General features: G+C 33.9%; 1 pseudogene; it reads left to right on the top strand.

Annotated features, from left to right (window-relative positions):
• Window positions 1–1,638: 1,638 nt before the first annotated feature.
• LOC124374817 lies at window positions 1,639–25,219 on the top strand (annotated as a pseudogene).
• The last annotated feature ends 127 nt before the right edge of the window (window positions 25,220–25,346 follow it).

Raw genomic sequence — 25,346 nt, 5'->3', positions numbered from 1 at the left:
CAGCCCCTCTAGAATTTGATATTTTACTGATAGGTACTATCTCGAGGGATGTTTTTCTTTCGTTGACATCAGCGCGGGCTTTGGTAGTACCTTCTGGCAGGAGGCACTCGCATATTTGGTGGTGGAGTGTGATCAAAGAATAAAAACAAGTTTTTGTGTGTTTTTTTCAAATAAAGAGTTTAGTTTTTGTTTGGTAATGTTTGTTTTTGTTGAATTTTTGTGTTTGGAGAAATGTAGGGGTAAAACACTGAAGTACAACAAAGAGAACGCACCAGCTGAATGGGTGGCGAGACTCTGTAATCACGTTATTTACTAGACCGCTTGACTTTGACCTCTGTCTGTGGATGGGGAGGGGTTTGCGATAAGACAATTCCTGTTTTATATTGACGAAATATCGTTCTAAGCTAATCTAGTAATCAGTAGAAGCAAAATATCAAATAATGATTCATGTCTGGGTGTGGTCGGTATAATCCCAAAGTACCAATGTGTGTACTGCCCTTTTACCACTTTCGGCAGATGTAAGAGGATCTTTTCCTTGAAAACATTAACCTGTCGACGTTATGCGTACATGTATACGCTATAACATTTTTTTTATTGAAGACAATGAAATACAGAATATTACGATATAAGTATCAATAGTGGTAAATATCATTTTAATAACAAACAAAAAACAAATTGCGGACGGCGGATTACTCTGCCGTTGGCACTCAAACGGGTTATTATGCTATCTAAGACCACCAAAGAAATTCAAATCAAATTTATTCATTATATATATAACTATATATATATATTATATATATATATATATATTATATATATATATATATATATATATACATATATATATATATACATGTATATATATACATAACACACACACACACACACATTTTTCTGAGATCATCATCATCATCATCAGACATTTCCGTTATCACGGTTCGTCGTACACAGCCTCCTTCACTTTTGTCTGTCATTCCAGGTTGTGGTGTACATATCTGAATCTAATATAAATAGTCAGCTATCTAAAATATATTTGTTAAGATAGGAATGTTGATTATCGATCTAGGCCGTTGGCGGTTATATGTATGTGACGTAATATGAGACCATACTGTTTGAATAAATCCTATTGGCTACTGAGGTCACGCCACTTCTCCCCGCCAACGTTCCTTACCGTTCCAGCAGCGAGTGTTCTGCCCAGTCCAGTTTTACCCACGGTCCGTAGAACCCGTGTCCTCCCGACCAAGATGTAGTACAATAGTTTTCCTGAATCGTGTGTAATTTTATTACCCAGTATTATTACCACCGGCCACGAACATCACAAATGGCGACGAGGATTTGTGGAAATTAGTATTAGTGCGAAATTCCGAGTGTACATCGCCGCTGGACATCAACAGTGAACACCACGTGCGCGAACAACACGAGGACAGTTTTGATCGAGTGAACATCACAAAATGGCGAGTGAACATCACGAAGATTAACAGTACGAATTTTCTTTAGTTTCAAACCAATTAGTGTGGGAGGAAGTGTAGTGTGCAACCAAATTATTTTTAGCTACGAGTTGATGTGGCAAGTACAACTAGACGAACTACCGTTTCCTGTAACTAATACAAATGGCGCAAATAGGCGTTATCGGGGAATATGACGGGTCAGTTGAAACCTGGGCGTCATACATTGAACGTTTTGAGCTGTAAATGTGGACTGTAATAGCATTGACGTCGGGTAAAAGGTCAGTACGCTTTTAACTGTATAGGAGTAAAAACGTAATAGTTTTGTTGAGAGACCTGTGCACTCCTAATAAACCGTCGAAAAGACAATTTAATGAACTGGTGCAACTTGTGCAAAAAACATTTTATTCCCGACACCTAGCTTCATCGCGGAGCGATATCGTTTTAGTAAGCGAGTACAGTTGGAAGGCGAGTCGGTTGCCGAGTATATTGCAAATTTGAAAAAAATGACAACCCATTGTGACTTTGGCGCGTCGCTAAATGATTACTTGAGAGACAGACTGGTGAGTGGCATCAGAAGTGAAAGTGCCAAACAAAAACTTTTATCGGAAGCATCGTTAACGTTCGAGCAAGCGACCAAAATAGTGCTTTCAATGGAGCAAGCAGAAAAATCGGCGGCAGCTCTATCAGTCGGAAGACCCGAGCGGATCTATCAGTTGAGCAGCGTGGTGGCCAGGAGGGGGAGATTCGGAAATGGCGCAACCGCATTCCCAGACGCATTCCCAGACAGCACGGAGCGACAACGCTGGAGCGGCCTGGAAGGGAGCAGGGGGAACAGCCAAGGTCAGCGGCGGCACGTCACCAGGGCCTTCTGGATGGCAGCGGCGATCTCCGCCAGGTGGCAGTGGCAGTGCGCAATGTTTATGTTGTGGCCTCACAGGGCATTTTCCGTTCACAGTGCAGGTTATTAGGTGTGAAGTGTCATTTCTGTGGTAAACAAAACCACATAGCAAAAGTGTGTCGTTCTAAGTTAGCTGTCGGCAAGGTACAAATGTAAATAGAGATAAGACTAATTTTAGAGGATAGTAAAAGCAACTGGGAATTCCCAAAAATTATCGCAAACATAACTACCTAGAAGGTGTTGATGACAGTAATCAGGTGTCAGGGGACACTGAGCAATTTGTGGATGATGTAGCCAATTTATTTAGAATGAATGAAAAGGTAACTGACAGAGTCAAGGTAGACCCAATTCAGCTTGATTTAATTGTTAATGGTAAAAGCTTAACGTTTGAGGTTGATACAGGGGCTTCTGTGAGTGTTTTGCAGTGAGGAATATTACAATTCTCATTTCCAGATGTGTAAATTAGAACCTAGTGAGTTGACACTCAGCTCTTATACCGATCAACCTATCACACCTGTAGGCAAGATCAAAGTTTGAAGTTAATTATAACAAAGTAAACAAAGTAATGGACTTGTATGTCATCAAGTCCGGTGCTAATCCACTTATAGGTAGGGAATGGTTAAGTGCTTTAGGGGTTGAAATTTCGTTTAAAAATAATGACAGGTTATTTGAGATAAGTAGAACCGATGCCGATAGTTTTGTCTTGAACTTAAGAACAAGTTGTTCAAAGAATTTCCTAAGGTATTCAGTGACGAGATAGGTTGTTTTTAAAGGCGAGCCTGTAAAGTTAACAGTAAAAGAAAACACGGTTCCTAAATATTTCAAACCTAGGTCAATACCTTTTTCCCTGAAAGCCAAGGTTGAAAACGAACTAGCTAGGCTAGTAGATGAGAAAGTGTTAATACCTGTAAGTAGCTCAGATTGGGGTACCCCATAGTTCCTGTATTAAAGAAATGTGGTTCAGTCAGGATTTGCGGTGACTTTAAAGTAACCTTGAACCCTTGTTTAGAAGTAGAAAAATTTTTCCGTTACCAAGAATAGATGGAGTTTGTTCGCAAACCTGCAAAAGGGCGAGAAGTTTAGTAAGATCGATTTGTGTCAAGCATATACCCAATTAGAGTTAGATCCAGAGTCTCAGAAACTGTGTACCATAAGTACACACAAAGGTTTATTTTGTGTATTCCCGTGTTCCTTTTGGCATAACGTCAGCAAGTGCTATTTTTCAAAAGAAAATAGAGCAGACTCTCCAGGGTATAGATCAAATTTGCAGTATTTTTAGATGATATTCTTAATAACCGCTGAAAATGATAAAGCTCATTATGAGAAGTTAAGAGAAGTGTGTAAGAGGTTGAAATGAGAAAGGCTTTTAACTGTCAAAAAGAGTAAATGTACTTTCTTTGCTAACCAAGTAGAGTATTTGGGGTTTGTCATTGACAAACACGGTTTGCCACATACGATCCCAAGAAAAGTAGAAGCAATCAAGAAACGCACCTATCCCAAAGAATGTCACAGAAATTAAATCGCTTAATTGGCTAATTAACTATTAATTCTAAATTTCTTCCAAATTTGTCAAGCATTTTAAGCCCATTGTACAATTTGTTAAAGAAAAGACGTTCCATTTGATTTCAACAGGCAATGTTTTCAGGCATTTGATAGAGTAAAAGAACTGCTAAGTAGTGAGACTATTTTAGCGCACTATGACGGCAAACTTCCGTTGAAGCTGGCGGTAGACGCGAGTTCTTTTGGACTAGGTGCGGTCCTGAGTGTTGTCACACCAGAAGGTATTGAAAAACCATTAGCATACCAGTCTATGAACGCTAACTAATGCTGAAAAGAACTTACTCCCAGATCGATCGAGAGGCTCTAGCAAATTGTCCTGGGGCGTGAAGAAATTTAACCAATTATCTGTATGGTAGAGCAGGGTCCCACCCGACCGTGAAAACCGTGAAACCGGGAATAAGCCGTGAATTTCGTTCACCGTGAAAAAAACCTTAAATAAGCCGTGAATTTTGTTTACATACCGTGAAAATCTCTACAACTTTTGAATAAATAAAATCAACACGGGTCGTCGTCAGACGATCATATGGGAAAGTTTACCTTCGCTATTGCAAAAGTAAAAAAGTAGCACGCAATGTAGGGGATAGACCACGAAGTTTGACAGGTGCTGCTATCCTGAGCGATTTTACTGATATTATGGTTTATAAACAAATGAGGAAAAAGGAAGGGCCGGTGGGAAGATGACGCTTCCGGCTCAAATCACGTTGAGGCCTGTCTTTGTCTGTCGCCAGGTTCCGGGCCTTGGCTACGCTACGCGGCTGTAAAACAAAGGCATTCTCTGATTGAACGCGAGATTAATAACACAATTTAATTACTTGATAGATTGTCGTTTAATGTAAACACTTTTCGTATTGGAGTTTTATTGTATCAGATATAGTCTATTATTGTTTTCATAAAATAAAAAAAGTATACAAATCCTTAAATCTAATGTAAGGAATTTAAATTACATTTTAACTTAATTTCATTCTATTAAATCCCTTATTTTATTTAAATATTAATGAGAAAAATGCTATTCAGTACGATATCTATATCGTTGTGTGTAATGACTGTTAACACAATGTAATAATTATAAAAAAATTTTAATTTATGGTGGACAATAAATTGAATTAATTTAGGGTTCTTGCGTAAATAAATAGTATAATAATGTGACGGACGATAAGATACAGGAACTTAGCAAAAAGTGCAAATCGTAATTCACTTTTATTCTAGACATTGTTTATCAATTTCTTTTATTTATATGTTTAAAAAAATATAATTGTTTTTTGTATAAACTGGTACCAAATAACTTTTCTTATAACAAGTTGTAATATAATTTTTATACATTTAACGTTTATATGTTATTTTATTTTTTAATTTCAATAAAATTGCCTTTTCTTATGTAATAATTAAAATGTGAAACCTGTGTGATTATGTGAAAAATTTTCCTGTGGAAGAAATCGATCGAAATAATAATAATAAATGTGTTTAAACAAGAAAATAATTTAATAATCACGCAAGTGTACTTCATGGACTCAAACGAGTTAGCCTTAGCCAACGTACGAATCCTGTCACCCTGCATCTTGTCTAACCTGTGTCAACAAAAGTTTCTCTTCAGATTTCAACAAAACTTGTAAGTTAAAGAAAAATTATGAGCTATGTGCATGCTAATTATATTGAAATTTGTCTTTGTCCATTGCTTTTGATGACTGTTATGATGATGTTTTGTAAAAAATAATATGCCTTGTTATATTCATTATGTAGCAAATCGCACATAAAATCGGGCGCGCTCGCCGCTCATTGCTTGCGTCGTAAACCGAATGCCTATTGTTATTTCGTTCTTTAGACGATTTCCGTCAATTCCTGCACGACCAATGACATCGTTAGTCAAATGGGAAAGAAGTTTTTATATTGTATTTTATAACCGCTCAGCTACCTCGCCGCGTCTGTAGTGTTTACGTCTCAACTTCGCCCCTCTCCAACTACGATTTTGTTTTTGTTACCCGGTAACGTTTGTTTTATGAAAACTTTCCGACCTTGAATTTTAATTTTTTTAAACCGTGAAAACCGTGAATTAGCCGTTGAATTTGGAGTATTTAGATTGAGTGGGAATCCTGTAGAGAATTTACTTTTATGTACGGACCACAAACCGCTTCTATCAATATTTGGTCCTCATAAGGGTTTGTCAGTGTTTAGCGCCAGCAGATTGCAGCGCTATAGTTTTTATTTTTGTCAGGGTACAAGTTTAATATAGAGTATATAAAAATCAGCTGATCACGGTTAATGCCGACGCGTTCAGCAGGCTACCATTGACAATGAAAGAGCCGGAAGTGAGCGACGATGGACCACTGGAAAGGGCAGTTATTTGCATTGTCTTTTGGAAAGCTCTGTGCCTTTAACTTTTGAAAATGTATACAAGCGGAATAAGGAAACGCTTATTATTAATTTTAAATAGATCAATTTTTATGCAAAAGTTATTGGTTATGTAAGGCAACGGGTGGCCCAATAGCATCCCTGGGGATGACAAGGAGTTGTTGCCATATTTTGCAAGGAGGAGGAGATTGTCTATAGTAAATAATATATTGGTTTGGGGTGGTTACAAAGTAGTCGTGCCTAGCAAAATGAGGAAAATATGTGCTGGACGAGCTTCACTCATCCCACATGGGTATAGTCAAAATGGAAATCGATAAGCTCGTAGTTTATGTTTGGGTGGCCTAATATTGATGATCAAATTGTGTCCTTGGCAAAATAATTGTTTTTTTCCTGTTTAATGGAGAGAAATAAATAACCCTAGCAAGTGTCAGCTGCATACGTTGGCATTATCCTTCAAGTCCATGGCAAAGGCTTCACATGGATTATTTTAGGTCCGATTAATGGAAAAATGTATCTACTAATTGTTGATGCGCACAGCAAGTGGCTGGAAGTGTTTCCTGTAGCTTCCACTTCAGCCAATGTAGCCATAAATCAATTTAAGAGATTTGTTCAGTAGGTTTGGTCTGCCAGAGACTGTCCACAGTGACAATGGTCCACCATTTCCTCATTCGAATTTCATAATTTTATGTCAAACAATGGTATCAGACATACTTTGAGTCCTCCATACCATCCCATGAGTAACGGTTTTGGCAGAGAACTCTTGTCAAATATGCTAAGAATAAGATCAAATGTGCTTTTACGTGATAAGAAAGATGTAAATATAGCTTTAAGTAGAATATTGTTTGATTATCGAAATGCTGTTCATGCTACCACCAATGAGACCCCAGCAAAGTTGATGTTTAATAGGCAATTAAGGACTAGGTTTAGATTTTATTAAGGCCTAAACCTGTCCAATGACAGTTAGTAAAATACAAGACAAGCAAAAAGGAGTATTTCTCTGGAACTAAAGTTAGACTATTTTTATCCTGGTCAAAATGTAATTGTTAGGGACTATCGCACCCGTGACAAATGGTTGGTGCCACGGTAATTAAGCAGATCAGGCAATGTTATATACGAAGTTGAATTGACGTCTGGCATTGTGTTCAGACGGGCATATTGATCAGATTGTAGCCGTGCAGGGAGAGCCAGCTGATGTAAACAAACAGGTAGAATCAGCTGACGCTTTCGATGACAGTTCCTCTTTCTCCCCGGTCATGACACCGGTGGTGGGGCGAGAGCCAATAGCAGTTGAGTCCCCACTCTCCGCCGAGCGCCGTCCGTGTGGCTCGCTCTCCTCCCCTCTCAGTGTCGTGCCGTTCTAACGGTAAACAAACAAGCTGATCGTGGCAACCACGTCACCGGCTGCGACGGCAGCTGTCATGCCCGCGCCAGCTGTTCCCAAACAACAACAATGATAGACGCTATCCTGTGCGGATTAGAAATCCCGTGGATAGGCTGAACTTGTAAATTATATTGTTTTGTTCTATTTTAGTTTGTTTCATTATATTGTTTTATTTGTTTTAGTTGTGATAACCAAAGCGTTCATACCATTTTGCTTTATTGTAGTTTAAGGAAAATTTATTGATGTTACTGTATTAATGTGTTAATTGAATTTCAACAATGTTTTTTTTGTTAAACAATGTAGTGTGTTATTTTGCAGTGTTTTTCAACTTTGGAAGGGAGGAAATGTGGTGTACATATCTGAATCTAATATAAATAGTCAGCTATCTAAAATATATTTGTTAAGATAGAATGTTGATTATCGATCTGGCCGTTGGCCGGTTATATGTATGTGACGTAATATGAGACCATACTGTTTGAATAAATCCTATTGGCTACTGAGGTCACGCCCCACTTCTCCCCGCCAACGTTCCTTACCGTTCCAGCAGCGAGTGTTTCTGCCCAGTCCAGTTTTTACCCACGGTCCGTAGAACCCGTGGTCCTCCCCGACCAAGATGTAGTACAATAGTTTTCCTGAATCGGTGTAATTTTATTACCCAGTATTATTACCACCGGCCACGAACATCACACAGGTCTCCTCTTCCTCCACCTGTATTTTCTGTAGTCCCCTTCTCTCTATGTCTTTCCACACACTTGGTCTTCCCATCTTCCTCTCGGTCTTCCTCTTGGTCTTCTTCATCTCTTTCCTCCTTCTCCAGTGTTATTCTAGGCATTCTATTATCTCCCATCCCTCTTCACATGCCCCCAACCACTGTAAATTCTTCTTCCTTCCTTTCTTCCTTTTCTGAGATATAAATACAAATATAGTAGTGCCTGAAACAACAAAAAGGGCCAACTACTACTGCCTTCAGCACTGCTTGGCCTATTAAAAAAAAAGATATATATACATGTTTGTTTTCTATTTATAAACTTATTTAGTTATCTCCAATATTTCTTTACATATTTTTTGTAATACTTCATGATAAATATTTCCTTAGAGCGATGTTATACAGTTTGAAGAAGTACAGTATAAACAATTATCCTAAAAAAGTGTTTTATTACTTGGTAACAACCAATTAAACAACTACTTTTTTAATGCATATTTGCATATTTATTAGCACGTTTTAAATCATGCCAAGTTCCGATCACTATATGCTGTGTTGAAGAAAATATTGAAATTAAAAAAAAAAAAGGAAAATACAACACAAACTTTCTGTATATCTATATTTTGATCATATTGAATACAATCATACAGTTAAAAATACCCGAACAATACAATATTAAATATTTCAATTTAATAAAAAACGATTCATTGGTGTCATTTAAAATTGGCACTTTATTAACTTTTTTACACTGTCAGTGTCACCAGTTGTGGGATGTATAACGCACTCAAAGGGTTAAAGAGTAAATTAATTAATTTACACGCTTTTATTACAAAAAATTTAAAGAAAATGTGTTTACAATTTGTTATTTTAATTTAATAAACTGTCCTTAGATTATTATGTACAGATATAGTTTATTTTAACATAATACACTTTAAGGTGTATTTTTTCATAGTGGGATTTTGAAAAAAAATTCAACAGCTTCTGATTTGTCAATAATCTGATTCAAATACATCAAATGAATTGTGTGTATTTAACATCCTAATAAACTTTACAGAGTAGTTAAAGCAGAGCCCGTAAAATACAGATTGCACAATGTAATTTATTAAAAATCATCAATCACATAAAACTATGGGACCCATAGTTCTTCCGGAGTTTTTTCTGTTCAACAAAAAAACTTCATTATCAGCCAGAAAATAAGAAAAACCGCTTCTATGTGAATGTTGAACATAATAATGATTTTTTATCATTTTTGTAACAAATCAAATTAATATTTAAAAGTTGTTATATAAAATATAAATAAGTAAACTTCAATTTAAGGTTAACTCCAACTAAATTAGATTTAACCATTCAAACATTGTGTATATATTATAATTAGTTTTTATAACACAATAAAATTAATAATAAAACCTGTTTCTTATAACTATAAAAATGTCTATAAAAAGAGTATAAGTGAATCAGTGTTACACTTTGGGTACAAAAGTAAAATATATATGTTACTTTGGTAATATTATTATAATACTGTTATTGAGTGTTAAAAAACTGAAAATGTATTCCAAATTATCTAGTGATCAAAAATTTTAAGCCCAACACATAAAAATAAATTCTCTCTTACTAAATAATAAATGATAAATGATAAATGAATTTATTCCATCATAATAGTAACATTGTACAAAAACATAAGACTGACTTGGAATTAACTGACCACTTCTACAAGTAATGTGGTCAGTGGACAACAACAATACAAAAACATGATTGTTATCTGAGTCCAGAAAGACAGTACAAGTTGTTTATCAGCCTGGCTGCTCTCCGTGGCGTCTAAACACTAATCACTAGATATGGTTTCAAACAGAAACTTTTCACTGCACACAACTGCTATGCTTAATATTATTTACAAGAGCAAATGGTTAATAAAACAAATTATTATTACTTATATATACTAAAGACTACAGAAGCTATATACATATGAATAGTGAAATAAAACATTACCTACATTATTGGAAATTTATATAAATATAGCCCTATACCTAATTATGTAGTATACTATTCGTAATAGTATAGATTAAATATATAGATATGTTAAACATTTCTTAATGCTTGATTTAAATTTAAATAAAACTAAACCCTAAGATAATAGTTTATCACAAGTTTCAGTTTGTTTTGGACAAAATTGCAGATATAGAGTCATGGAACATGAATAATAGTTCTCACTTCCACAAACCAATTTGGAAAATAGAAATTATTGGAAAGCTGACTAGCTATTATTACATCCCCTGAACATAAATTAAGTACTGACAGTATTCATCTGTTATTTTTACTATTCATAGAATTTATCTGGGTATGTTAGATGATATTAATGTTTTTAACTATTACACCAATTATGTAGTTAGATCAATCAATTTTCAATATCTTTTTACAAAAAACTGTGTGCTATTCTGATTCAACTCAGTTTGTCCTAATCACTAGACTACCTCTGTAGACTATAGACCAGGACCGTCATTCTAGTGTCAATCTGAACTAACTCGGATTTAATTTGATGTAAATTGAGGATTTCATTTGTGTTATTTTGTAAGAATTACAAATCAGATGGTACCATTAACATTATAAAGATCAGTACGAAGTTAATTCAGTATCCTTATAAAAATCGTTACTATCTGGAAACATAGGTTGTAAAATAGAAGTACTAGAATTGTGGTTCGCTTATCTCAAGCTTAGATAAAAGTTCTGGTCAATGGTTATTGAGTGTGGACACTGATTCACTGATAGGAATTACTATACAACACTTCCTTAGAAATTACCGCGTAAACAAGGAAAGTTCACTTGGGTCAAGGTCTGAGTAACGTATTACTTGACACCGTCAAAATTCATTCACTTTTCAATAATCTCAATTGGAACAAAAAACAGCTTAATATGGACACATTTTAATTAATTATTGCAAAATAACTTTGTAAGGAACCAAACAGAAAAGTGATATGTAAATATAAAATGGTTTCATAATGCTTTGTTGTTTTTATTGTAATGCCTAATATTGATCACTATTTTTGTATTGTATTATCCAAGTTTCATCAAAATGTTCTTGTTGCAGACACTAGAGAACTTTGAATTCTTAAAGGTTCCTTGGCAAAGGAACATTTGGGAAAAGTCATTCTCTGTAGAGAGAAAGCAACAGGAAAGATTATATGCGATAAAAATATTAAAGAAAGAAGTCATCATCCAAAAAGATGAAGTAGCGCATACATTAACGGAAAACCGAGTATACTTCGAACAACAAAATCATCCTTTCCTCATTGTAAGTCTTTAATATCTAAATGTAACTATAATATGGTTTTTTATTTCAATCCACTATATAATATTAACCCTTGGTAAACTGTTATAAGTGATCTACATATAGTTATAAGATTCTTCTCCAGCCACAACAAATCATTGTTTACCGTTCTAAAGGTTAACATCCTATACTGCAGTTAGTTAGATATTTTCAGTTAATAGTTAGTACACTATAAGTTGATCTACATATACTCTTAAGATCCTTCTCCAGTCATAAAAAAATATTAGTTTTTATTTAAACGCTCTAAGAGTAACAAACATTTTGACTTTGTAGATCACTGTTATTACAGTTCAGAAACCAAAATGATCTACAGGATAAATATGGCCTCATGAGCTTAGCTAAAGAGCTTTATCGGTCCTGAGCCACTGAGCCACTAACACAGTGAAATAAAGGGAATTTATTGCCCTGGAGTCACAGGTTTGCAAGTGCACTTTTGGTCCCAGAATTCCTATTTTATGTTGACCATTTTTTTCAGACCTAACAGAGGTGTTTTTTTGGAAGAATGGCAAATTTTGTTTTGAAATGTGCACTCTGGACTATATAGTTTGTAGGAGTTTTTATTGGTTTTTACTAAGGTACCCACTTAATTTTTTTGTATATACAACAGTTTTTTATTACTTTTTTTTTTATTTTATTTTGCTGTTGAATAAATAAAAAAGGTCAAAATAAAATTGAAAAACCAATGAGAAAGATAAGAAAGAAAGGCAGTATTCCTATGCTCAAGTAAAACTGGGAAGATTTCTCAGGAAATTTTACTAATTCCATGGAAAAATCAGGGAATTTTAAAAATACCTCTAGAATTTCTTAAATAAATTTTGTTTGTCACTGAATTTCCTTCTTCTTATTGTTGAAAATATAATGAAGAAGGATATTTTAACGTCCTTTGGTAGAAGTAGTGACATGTCAAAATTCACATCCCTAAATATTCAATAAAAATTCGGTTTCAAGGAATTGATCAACGGGACTTCACAATCGAAATCTGCAGAAAACCCATAGCATTATTAATTATTGCTTGTTAGGCAGTACACAAACAAATTGCATATAGCTAAAATGTGTTATTGCTTTATTTTGTTTCTAAAACTGAAAATAGATATCTTAATTGACAGATTATTGTACTTTTTATAAATAATATTTTTGCTTGGCATATAGTATTTTTTACGTTTTCACTCCCACATCATTGCGAGTCCTTTACGTTTATTCGCAAATGACAGCAGATCGGTATTGTGCAAGTTGCTATTGCAAAAACGTATTTAATTGTACTTTTTTTAATGTTTTGATTGCAGTTAGTTATTTTGCTATGTAATATTCATGCATCATCACGATGCTGCTGTGTATATTTACTAACAGTAACTGATCGGGAGTACAGAAGTTTACTAATTGCTAAAAATATATTTTTTATTGTACTTTTGTGGTTGAAAAAACTGTAAAAATAAATTAAACCAAATCAACAAAATATAGCCAATAATATTTTGCTTTAGTTAGTGTAAATATAGCCTATGCATGTTCGTGCATTGCCAAAAGTCTGCCTCAAGGTTTTTTTTGGACAGAGCTATAAAGAAGATTATGTCTTTATATACTTATAACAGAATTGGTATAGAATTCTTATTATTAGATCATTCCTAGTAAAAAAGGTAATCCAGTTTGTTGTTCAGGTCAGGTTGTATTCCTTATTTCTTTGTAACAAATAACACAGGAATCTAAATTGAATTCTGAATCGAGACCACAATTCTGGTGTAGGAATCTGAATTTAGTTTGTTTTGGAATCAGCTTATCACTAAAAAATATATACGTACACACACACATTCACGTTCACGTACACACCCACGCCTAAAAAACAGAATTTAGTTGTAGATATTACAGGGTAAATGTTATTTTTAATACACATTTCCTTGTGTCTTATTGCATTTTGATCCTGCCCCTGTCAGGACCACAGAAGAGAAATAACTCTGTAGATTTCTAGGAAAAAGGAATTAATAGACATCTCATTTTCTTTAAATCCTAAACTCCTGAAGCCAGCCCTAATCAGTATCCCTCAAACATTTAGCTTGAAACTAATATTGTTCAGGAAATTGTGTTAATATTGAATAAAAACAGGCTCGTGACATCATTTTCTACAGGTGCAGGTTAAAAACCTGTTTTATACCTTAAGCTAACGTTAACTTCGGAAATTGCGTAGTTCTAAACAAATTAAAGTGTGATATAATTTCAGAATTAAAACAAATTGATCTGTTTGCAGTCCGCTCAAGTATTCATTCCAGACTGCTGACCGACTCTGTTTTGTCATGGAGTATGTCAACGGTGGGGAAACTATTCTTCCATCTAAGTAGGGGAGAGAGTCTTCAGCGAGGAACGTACCAGGTAAGTTGCACATTGTCATCAGAAATTAAATCTCTGAATGAAATCTAGAAAACCTATCAAACCTATGCTTAAATAGTTTTTGGTGTGTGAACAGTCCAGTAAAAAACCTTTTGGATATTTTAAAATTGTTATCATCAATCCGAATAATTATAATATCTGTATTTTTGAGGCATTAGTTTTTAACATTTCAATGAAAATAAAAACAAAACGAATTTGCCTTGATGATATTTTGAATATACGTGTAAAAAGGATAAAAACATTTTGGAGTGTGATTAACTTTGTAGGAGAAATAATGGGCATCTTTATATAGTAGGACCCATAATGAAGACAATAAGATATATGTAAAGGAAATGTTTAACCCTTTCAGGACTCATTAAAAAGTGCTAATGTCTCCATATGGTTGTTTTTAAATGTTCTGTTAAAGTACAGTGTTGTACTTTGTGAACTAACACTTTTTATTATGAAAAATGTAAGGTAATGCATGTTTTTTGTGATTAGGCTTTAAATGTAGATGAAAAGTAGGTATAAAACAATTGTTTTTGTTACACCATTATATTTTTACTTTATAATTTGATACTTAAAACAAATATTTTCTTGCTGTTTTTAAATAAAAAATTCCTAGTTATTTTTTTGTTTCGTAACATTATTTATACTTCAGTAAACTGTAAAAAATAAAATTTTATACAAATCACTATTATCGCTATATATTATCGCTAGGGATATGTAGGTCTAGATCAGGCAAATCATCTCTTCGTCAGTGGATGGTAAATCATTGTCTAGTATAGTAATTAGTATTATCAGAATAATAAATAGAACTTAATGAATAATTCATGTATTGTTTCAACACTATAACCTAGCAACTCAATCCAAAGTAATAAAAGTTATGTATATTCACTTGAAAACGAAGCCTAAAACTGATTACATTGTTTAATTGTACTTTACTCACATATTTACAATAGATTAAAAACTAAAACAAATTAGTATTATGAAAAAAACAACAGTAAAAGTACAAAGAATCCAATTCTTAGTGGCTCGACTAGTTTGTTTACATCGCCAGACAATTCTCTTAGTTGGAACTTTTTTGCTCATCAACAAACCAGTTAATTTTATTAAAAAAAAAACAACAACATTGTTTCAAATAGTTCAAACTATTCCCCAGAGGTAGCAGCACTCACTATGCAGAGCCAGTAGAACCTGCCAAACTAATCTCATACGTCAGCAAAATATGACATGGTATGCCAGCTGGGCTGTGCCCTTATTTCGTCCAGAAAGGGTTAAACTCAGTCAGATTAAATAATGAAATTGAATAGTTTCTTTGATTTTTCTTTTTTCTTCTTTGATCAAATATGCTATATTTTCTTCTATGTGCTTTACTGAATTAAAGACATCTCTTTTATATCCTTGAGCACTGAGTGTAGATTTTCTATCTTCCTAAGTGTTTTCTCCACAGGACCGCCAGGCTTATACAGACGAATTGGTCATCCAGTTATAGTGTTCATAATTAGAACTTAGAATTTTATTCAAATTTTCAGAATTGTTTTAACTTATTTAAAACTGTACTTAAAGATCATGATGGATACATTAAACTGTACATTTTGTGATAATTTATGTGTCCAAATTAACACAGTTAGAATAAAAAAAAACATTGTTTCTTCCTGTCTGTTGCCAACCACTCATCTGCTTGGTGACAGCTAATAGGTAAAGTAATTCCTCAATGTTAAGGTTGTTGCGTTACTTATGCATTTGTGGTTACTTATCACAAGGGCATGGTAGAAAAAGATATAAAATTATGAAAGGGACACCTAAAGTATAGGAAAGAGTGTCTATTAAGTGTTCCAAATAGTCAAAATCTAAACTGAGCTTTAGTAAATAGTTTTAAATATATCATAAACCGACAAATTATGATATATGAGTCTTTGTATTAGAAATATATTATACCAAGCCGTCACTTCAATCAATACAGAACAATAGAAAATTTGTACTGTTATTGCATACCTATTAAGTGGTAATGTTTTAATATTTTCACAAGCCTATAGTGTGAAAACATACTATCATCATCATAGAGGTTTTCAATTCTGTGTCCAATTTTGATAAAACTGTGAACCTTCATTCAATATGAGATTGTCATTTAAAAAATCATTTCTTACAGATTAATTAGTTTTTGTTTTTACGCTAAAAGTGTTAGTACGAAGAGGTTTTTTTAAATATAATACATAAATTAAATTTAAGTCTAATTTTGAGCCTATTAATAATATTGCTAATAAAATTTGGTTTATTTTTAAAGATTTTCGGTGTAAAAAGTTTACATTGAGTACCAACATTATAAAGTTATACATTTGCTCTAAAATGTCTGCCCAAACAACCATTTCAGCAGTTGCCTTTTATGCCACAACCCATATTTTTATGAAATAATACATATTTTTGTCACAATAGTTTGAAAAATATTGGTCCTTGAAGGATTCAAGTTATCTACTTCACAAAAAACAGCGGTCAATGTGTGTACAGTGTGGTCATAAGTGTGTCTTTTCTTGGTATCTCTTTTTATCCACAGTTCAAAGTTTTAAAATTGATGGTTGTACACGTGTGTATTACTTCTTAGTATATAAAGATTATTGAATAATTCCATTGTATTTTTTTATTGTTATATAATATACAAATACACACAGTACTTTATGTCCTTGTCTTTTGTAAGACAAGTTTAGTTTGTATTTTGTTATATACATTGTGGAATTTTAAATTTGTTTATATAATTTATGTCAAATTTTTTTTACTATGGTGGATTTTAATTCTGTTTCAGATAATTAAACTGAGTTTAATGTTGACAACTTTTAAGTGGGGAGAGTGAAATGTTCTCTTGCTCTACAAGTAATATGAAGAGGTGATGAGACTGCACGAGTCAAGAGACAGTTAGGGAGGATTTGAGATTAAATGGCAATAGATACTTCGAGATACAGTTGTATGAAGCATTTGGGAACAGCCACCACACCCTGTTTCTTGTGTTCTGAGCTTATATGTCATGTTGCTCTTTCATGTGCCTTCACTTCATTGATGGAGTTACTCCGTACCTGTGTACTGCAACTCTTGTATTGTTGGAGCTCTTTGTTTGGCCTTTTCCTTCTTCATGCTTCTTCCTCAATAACATTTTGAGGGAAACTAGCAATTTTAAGGTTTTTACAGCAGAATTAACATTTTGTTTAGCAGCAAACGTTTGAAACAGTTTGTATCAGGTCATGTCCTTCAAGAATCCAGTGGTTGTCAAGGTTCTAGAAGATATTCTTTTAAAATCTATTAGATGATGAATTAGTTCATCACTCTTTCAACAACATGAGTTCTAAAAAACAATAGTCCTAAGTGTTATGAAAATATGATCAAGATATATAAACTTCTGTTTATCTATAAGGATGTCCAAACGCCATGTTCATCTGTGTGAGACTTTTTCAGTTCCGTTTATCGCTAAGTTTTGTGTGTCAATTGGTATTTGAGAGTAAATAAGTATGAATGAGTTGAGCAGTATTTTAAAAACATCAGGGGAGATTGTACAGATGGGTCAAGATAAAGGAGGATAATATGTTTTGTATTTTCTCGTGTAATAAATTCAAACCATCATATTATGAGTGTTCTGCAGGCTGAAAGATTGAGACTTAAAGTTGAACTGTCTGGTTTTCTGTAATTCTTCCTCTTTTTCATTGTGTTGAAAAAAAATAGTACGATAACAACTTGATATGGTACAAGCAAGCGATGCAGAGAAGCTTGTCATCACCTGACTGTAGTTTTATGTTGTTTTTTGAATTAAACCACTAAAAAGAATAAATATCATTCTCTTACTCTCATGTTTATTCTAAGATTCTTTCATTCATCTCCGACTGATTGCTCCTAAAAACTGGTGTTTATCTCAATGTGGACTTCAAGATTAAATCGAACTAGAGAAGGTGGGTGAGGACATTCACTTCTAAATAATATATCTTGGTTGATTAAAGAAGGCTCACTTCAAACCCCAGCAGTGGTTAAACATTACTCATTCTCTTGCTTATCGTAGTGTCATTATTGGTTAAGTAATGCTGAGAAAATTTGAGATCAGAAATGTTCATACAGATACGATGTTAAGAAAAGTCAGCATTTGGATTCTTCAAGACAATCACGTAGACTTATCTAGATATAAGATAATTAAAGTTCAACTATCTCACATGTATTTTTCCATTTCCTATTTATTTTATCTTCTTCCTAATGATTGCCAATTAGTTGAAAAAATGTTCTTTAGTGAATAAGACTGTACTTTATGATCTTTTATTATGATTGATATTCCAGGTTTTATGGTGCTGAGATCATCTCAGCGCTAGGTTACCTGCACGAGGAAGGGATCATTTACAGAGACCTCAAGTTGGAGAACCTCCTGTTGGACAAGGATGGACACATCAAGATAGCAGACTTTGGCCTCTGTAAGGAGGATATCAACTACGGGACAGACAACCAAGGACATTCTGTGGCACACCAGAATACCTAGCTCCCAGAGGTCAGCTTCATTATTTCTTTTGAGACTCAGTTAGGTACTTTAACATCTGTAAAGATTAGTTAGAATATGGCCGGAAGTTGTGGTTTATAATTCTGGCATAAAGATTAGATTTTTAACCGTCTTCAAAAAGGAGAGGTTATACATTTCAATCTGTTTCTATGTTATTTTTTTATGTTTGTCATACATTTTTTCAAAATACTGAACCGATTTTGATGAATCTTTTTTTTGAATGAAACAGGGCTGGCTTATAATGGTCTGACACACATTTTTTAGGATTGTACAAGTATGTAACCAGGAAATTTAATTGCAAGTTTTATTTATAAAACCATAATATGAGGAAGCCAGACAGCAAATTACAGACATGATTTTTTTCTTTTAAAATTATTAACAACTTATCTCAAAAATGTCAGAAAACATTTGGTGTTTGGCTTCGGGAATGATGTTCATATTGGAGGAAACATAAAAAAATTTGTACTAGAGCAACAGGAGTGAGAATGATTGCTGAGGTTTGAAATTAAAAAAAGTCACTATCTAATTGGTTTCCCATGAACACTAAAAAACTGAAAGACTCTTACATAAGTCTTGTGCCAAAATATAAACTCGCCAAACCACGCTGTACATTAAAATCTATTGCTCAAATGATTAAAGCAGCAGCAGAAAACAGGTGACTATTTTGTAGCTTAAGAGACAGAACACAATGGTACCAATATCAAAGTTCAGAAAAATATTCAACTTCAATAATGAAGCCAGAAAATGGCGTACTATATGGAATTGTTCGTCATTGGTGCTGCCATGACAGTCGATTGGCAAACTTTATAATTTGATATAAAATAGTTTGTGTATGTAAACCTCAAGTATCTTATATAAAAATACTCAGCATATATTTCTGAGTACAGTAATACATAGATTACATCATAAGCTGTGTTCAGATGTGAATAAATACAATATTAAAAATATTTGTTCAAAAGACTTGAGTTGACACTGGGGAACACATACAAAGGACTCACCTCGAGTCTTAAACCAGTTATAGAGTAACATACTTCAAATTTTCTTTGTAAATCACAGTTGTAAAAAATTAAAAATTCGTGGGGATAAACCTAGGAAAGATAGTAAGGTGAGTAAATTAAAAATTCCAAAATAGCTCAAACATTCTAATTTTATTCTAGTTTTAGAAAATATATTGTTTTTTTATATAGATTTTTTTAGTAGTACTTGAACATAGAATAGAATAGAATATATTTTATTGCGTTGACAATATATATTACATTGTATTGCAATAGTCAATAATACCAATTTTTTACGGTATTTATCTTAAAAACTAAATCCATTCACTCGACTTTCCATACAGTTGCACGCAGGCACACATTCATACACATACAAAATTCATAATTCGTGGGAATCAACCCCCAGGATTGCAACACTGCCGCGAATATCAATCCCAAGTGTGCTCCATAAACTCGCCAACTGAGTAAAAAAAGCACAAGACACCAGGTAGTGTTTTAATTGGGTTTTAAATTTTTTTGGATTTGTTTCTAAATTTAGTGTTTCAGGGAGATTGTTAAATGAATTTGATCCCAGCTTGAGAAGGGAGGCGTTCAAATGCTGCTGTTCTATGCTGTCGGGCTCGAAAGCGCCCCCGAGCTCTTGTCTCGTATTTTGTGTAATATCACTGCCCTGCGTCAATATACACTGAAATCGACAGTAAAATGAAGTCTCTAAAATATACAAGCTGGGTAGAGTTAGCAAGTTGAGCTCACCTGAAGGCACTTCGACATGACTCTCTGTTGTTCAATTTTGCGATGATGTCGAACAGCTTTTTTTCTGCAGTCTGAATACTCTTTCCAAGTTTGATTATGGCACAACTGCCCCACAGAGAAATTCCGTACGACAGGTATGGAAATATTAATCCATAGTTAAGCCATCGTTAAGACATCAGACGTACAAAAACTTTGATAAATTGCGAAGGACAAAAATTCCAGTTGCCAATTTAGCACATACACTTTCAATGTGAACTTTCCAGGTTAACCCTTTATCTAGGTGTATTCCTAGAAATTTAGCAGAATCAGTTTCTTCCAGAACAATGTTATCCATCATTACTGTTGGGGTTTCATAAGTATTCAACCCACGTAAACAGAAGTTGATGTAATTTGTCTTTTCATGATTAGTTTTGAGATTATTTACCAGAAAATTTTGAATGCAGGAGTTAAGATCAATGAAGGTTTGAATCTCCAATGTAGTTAGAGAATCAGCCCGGAAACAGAGAGTCGTGTCATCTGCGTATTGAATGATTTTCCCATATAAGGCTGACGCATGGATATTATTCACATAAAATCAAGAAAAGGACAGGACCCAAGATTGATCCCTGTGGGACTCCTTGGTATATTCTAATAGTACTTGATACTGCATTCTGGACCTGAACACATTGACTTCTACTGCTCAAGTATGAGTGGAGCCACTGGTGTGCTGTCCCTCGTACACCACAGCCTTCCAGCTTGTGTAGCAATATACCATGATTAACAGTATCAAACGCTTTTGAGAGATCAAGAAAGACACTGAGCGTTCTTTGGTGTGTCTCAAAGCCTTCCACAATAAAGTCTACAAGTTGTGTGATTGCTCCAAAAGTTGATCTTCCTGGTCTGAAACCAAATTGTAGATCAGACAAAATTTTGTGTTTGTCAAGAAAATTTAAGAAGTCGGTCCAGGAAACAGTTTTTCAAAAAATTTTGCTAAAAACAGGTAAAATTGAAATTGGTCGATAGTTATCCGCTAACTTTGGATCGCCTTTTTTGGAAAACAGGTACGACTTTTGCCAATTGGAGTGCGGATGGGAATGTGCCAGTTTCGAAAAGAAACATTTATGATTTTTGTCAATGGGCTTAATATGTGCTGATAACATTGTTTTATAAGCCACATTGATATGCCATTTATGTCATTGGAAGTTTTAAGCTGAAAAACTTCTTACAATACGTCCCACTTCGTCCTCACACACAGGGGCCAGAACCATAGATGAAGCAGGGGTATGTGTGGTGACTGTATCCAGTTCCAATTCACGGTCAGCATCAAGAGAACCAGCCACTGATGAGAAAAATTTATTAAATTCCAAAGCTATTGCATTTGGATCGGTTAATTTTATCCCATCAGCATCAAGCTGAATGGATTTTGAAGATGCTTTTATTTTGTTGAGTTTTTTATAATGTTCCAAGCTGTCTTAGAAAAGTTAGATTGACTGTTTTAGTTTATTGTTTATTTCGTATGATTTTGCAGCAGTTATTACTTTTTTTATAAATTCTTTTGTAATTTCTATAGAAGGATTTGAATCTATAATCATTAGTGTTTCCTGAATATTTCATTATAGAATTTTAATTTATTTCTAGAAATCAGAATTCCAGGTGTTATCCAAGAATTCTTCTGAACTTTACCTTTTGTTTTTATTTTCTTAAGGGGACAGCAAACATTTAAGTGGAACATGAAACAACTGTTGAAGGAGTCGAATATTGTGTCTGCAGAAGTAAAAAGAATCTAAAAAAATCCAATTTTCATCTGCCAGACATTTATTTAAAAGATTTATATTATGTGGATGGACATTTCTCCTTAAAATAATGTTGTGGGATTCTTGGCTCACTGAACATCCACGGATCACCACCTCCTGTGTGTAATGGTCGGATATAGCAGTGTTCAGCACTGACACAGAACTATTGAGTACGTTTGTTATGACATTATCAATGGCAGTGCTCGATGTCGCTGTCACACAAGTTGGGCGAGTTTCACAGACCAGCTAAGACTAAAAGATTTGAGCAAGTCTCTAAGCTGTTGAGTTTGCTTATCATTCATATTTAAAACATTAATATTGATATCCCCCATTATAACAAAATATTTAAAATTATTGAGGAGATAGTTTAGAAGCCGCTTCAAGTCTCTCGAAAAAAACACCAAATTGGCCATTTGGTGATCTGTACAAACCAACTACAGCAATTCTCCCGAGAGAACTCAAGCAGACCTCAACTCCAGCCATCTCAAAATCTAATTCAATTCCTACATTAAACCTCAGTGGCTCAGACTTTATTCGATATCGAACTAAAATTGCTACTCCACCTCCCCTTATAAAAATTGACGCTGAAAGGATTGGGCCAGATCAAAGTTAATAATTTTTGAAAAAATTTATTGTTTCGTTTGTAAATCCGTGTTCCGAAACTATGAAGATGTCTTGTTTAAGTTCCTCACATAGAAGAGAAAGTTCATCTAACTTATTTGTTGCCAGTTTGAGCATTTTGGGTGGACTATGCTGAACGTAGAATTTGTTAACAAAGTTTTATGTCTGTGTTTTACTTTTTGGAAGAGGTTTAAGTTCTGTGTTGCAACTCTGGGTGGGTGGAACCTGTGTCCCTAAAAAATCATCTGTACAAGTTTTGTTGTCAAGTTTTGTTATAGTTGTGGTAAACACTGGCACTGGACTGTCTCTTTCCTCATGTGACTGCAGCACTTCTGATGTAGTTTGAGGTGGTGAACTCTCTGCTTCTCCTCCAGGTATATCAGTGATGCCTTTGACAGCATCCACGTATGTCTCATGGGGAATTGTAATTAGTTCACTCTCAGTAGCTTGTGGAATGACGTAACCTCGTATTATTTTTGGATATATTTTCCAAGACAAATTTTAATTCCAAGACAAATTTGGTTTGAGGAGTTTAATTTTTTTAACCGCTTGCATTAAAGTGCAAGGCCATGTTTGGTATGATCATGCAAGGTATATTTAGTATTTGGAACAATGACAAAGTTGAGGTTATCAAGTTTTTGAGACTCTTAATGAGTATTCGATCAGTTTTGATATTGGATCTTTTAATAGCATCATTGGTGTTGAACCCCTACTTATCAAATCTATGTGGAATTCCAGGTATAACTACATTGGTTTTAACGGGCTACCTGTTTTTATTAAATCAAACCGAAAATCTAAATCTGGTGTTCTATTGTTGAAATTGTTTGTTCCTGCTAAGACAATAACATTATAATTGTTACCATACAAAAAATTAAATTATGGTATAAAACATCACACTTGATACTCTTGAGCACTGAGTATCTGTATAAACAATGTTGGTAACAAAAGTAGCATTAAGTTGCAATGCACGGAGGAATGAACTGATCAATGAAATGATCGCACTACTTTTTTATGACTGTCATTGATGTCACATTAACATGAAGGAACAAAAAAAGGCATGATGTTACTCAGCTGTTCATTTTATTTCAATTATGAATTTTAACATACTATTTTATAAAAATAAAATAATTTATGATGTTTTGGCTATCTTGTAATTTTGTTGTTTATGTTTAACTATCCGTTCTGGGTACACACCAACTTATAAGACATTACTTACAAAGAATTTGAGATATTTACGTTATGGTTAGTATGGATCATAGTAGTCTAGATAATTCAGAACAAAATGATACCAAGTATAACTAGGCTTAATATAGTAACGAAAGATTTTTACACAATTTTACCAAACGTTCTGCAAATTACCAGCCAGTTAGAGGAAAATCAACTGCTGATTCAAGGGTTAAACAAGAGTGACCACCACAGAGATCAGGATGTCCTGTTATGCTGATTTTGTGTGTTTGACAGGTACTAGAAGACAATGACTATGGACGAGCCTAGACTGGTGGGGAGTAGGTGTGGTCATGTATGAGATGATGATGTGTGTAACGGTTGCCTTTCTACAACAGAGACCATGATGTTTCTCTTCACACTTATAACTTATGGAAGAGGTAAGCTAGTTTACTTATTTTGTGAGCAACTCCATAAAATTTGTTTGTTTAAATGTCATAATAACAACGTAACAAATGCAGCTCTCTTGATACCATATCCAAAGTTTTTAAATAAAGAAAACATTTTAGATATATTTCAAGCCACTGTTTGTATGTTTAGACCTACAAAGTTATTTAAGTTCGAAAACGAATTAAATGTTGATAGTTTCTTGATTTTTTGAAAAATAATAATTTTGAAATTATGGCACTTTGTTTTGTGTAAGATGAGCAACAAAAATTCTCTCACTCCTTATTCCTTTTTGAATGTTGGTGAATCACCTGTACATTTACATTGTTAAATTTATTTCTTGATTTCATCACTTGCAGTAGTTTTAACCTTGTCGAATTGGCAACATTACGAGTAAGCTAACACCATCTACAAATCAAGCCTATAAGATGGTAATTGCCCTAATTACGTGGCAGTTTTATATTTAGCTAAAAATAACTATTCCCAATGTGTGTTTTCAATATTGTTTCCTTAGGCAACACCATAATTAACGACTCAGGAAATCTGATAAGGTTTCATTAGTTGATTTTAGTGGTTGCTTTTTTATTGCTTGGATTTTTTTACAATTGTATTTTAAAAGAATTTTGTACCTATGGATACTTTTGTAATTGGTATGTGATGTGAGAATAAATATTTTCAGACAAATGTATGTTATTTTTTTACAAAATACAGCGAGTAATTTAATACAAATGTTTGCATGGTTTGTAGGTCAAGTTCCCCAGGAATATATCTGCAGATGCTAAAGGACCTCTTGAGTGGACCTCTTGGTATAAAAGGATCCTTCTAAAGAGGCTTTGGAGGAGGGCCGGAAGATGCAAAGGACCCATCAAGGCACATAAAAAAAATAACTTCTTCAGCATCCATCAACATGGACAGAACTGAATCAGAAAAATGCAAGTGTCATTAAAATTATTCCTTACAATTTTCAATTCTTCCATTGTAGACGTTTTTTTTGTTTTAAAACAATGTATTTGATAATATGTCTTATCCAAAGGTTGCGTTAAGTTTGTGTTGGAGTGT

The sequence above is a fragment of the Homalodisca vitripennis genome, unplaced genomic scaffold (assembly GCF_021130785.1).
Source record: "Homalodisca vitripennis isolate AUS2020 unplaced genomic scaffold, UT_GWSS_2.1 ScUCBcl_10255;HRSCAF=19048, whole genome shotgun sequence".
Taxonomy (NCBI): domain Eukaryota; kingdom Metazoa; phylum Arthropoda; class Insecta; order Hemiptera; family Cicadellidae; genus Homalodisca; species Homalodisca vitripennis.
The sequence above is the reverse complement of the archived record's forward strand: the minus strand, read 5'-3'. Positions and strand labels throughout refer to the sequence as shown.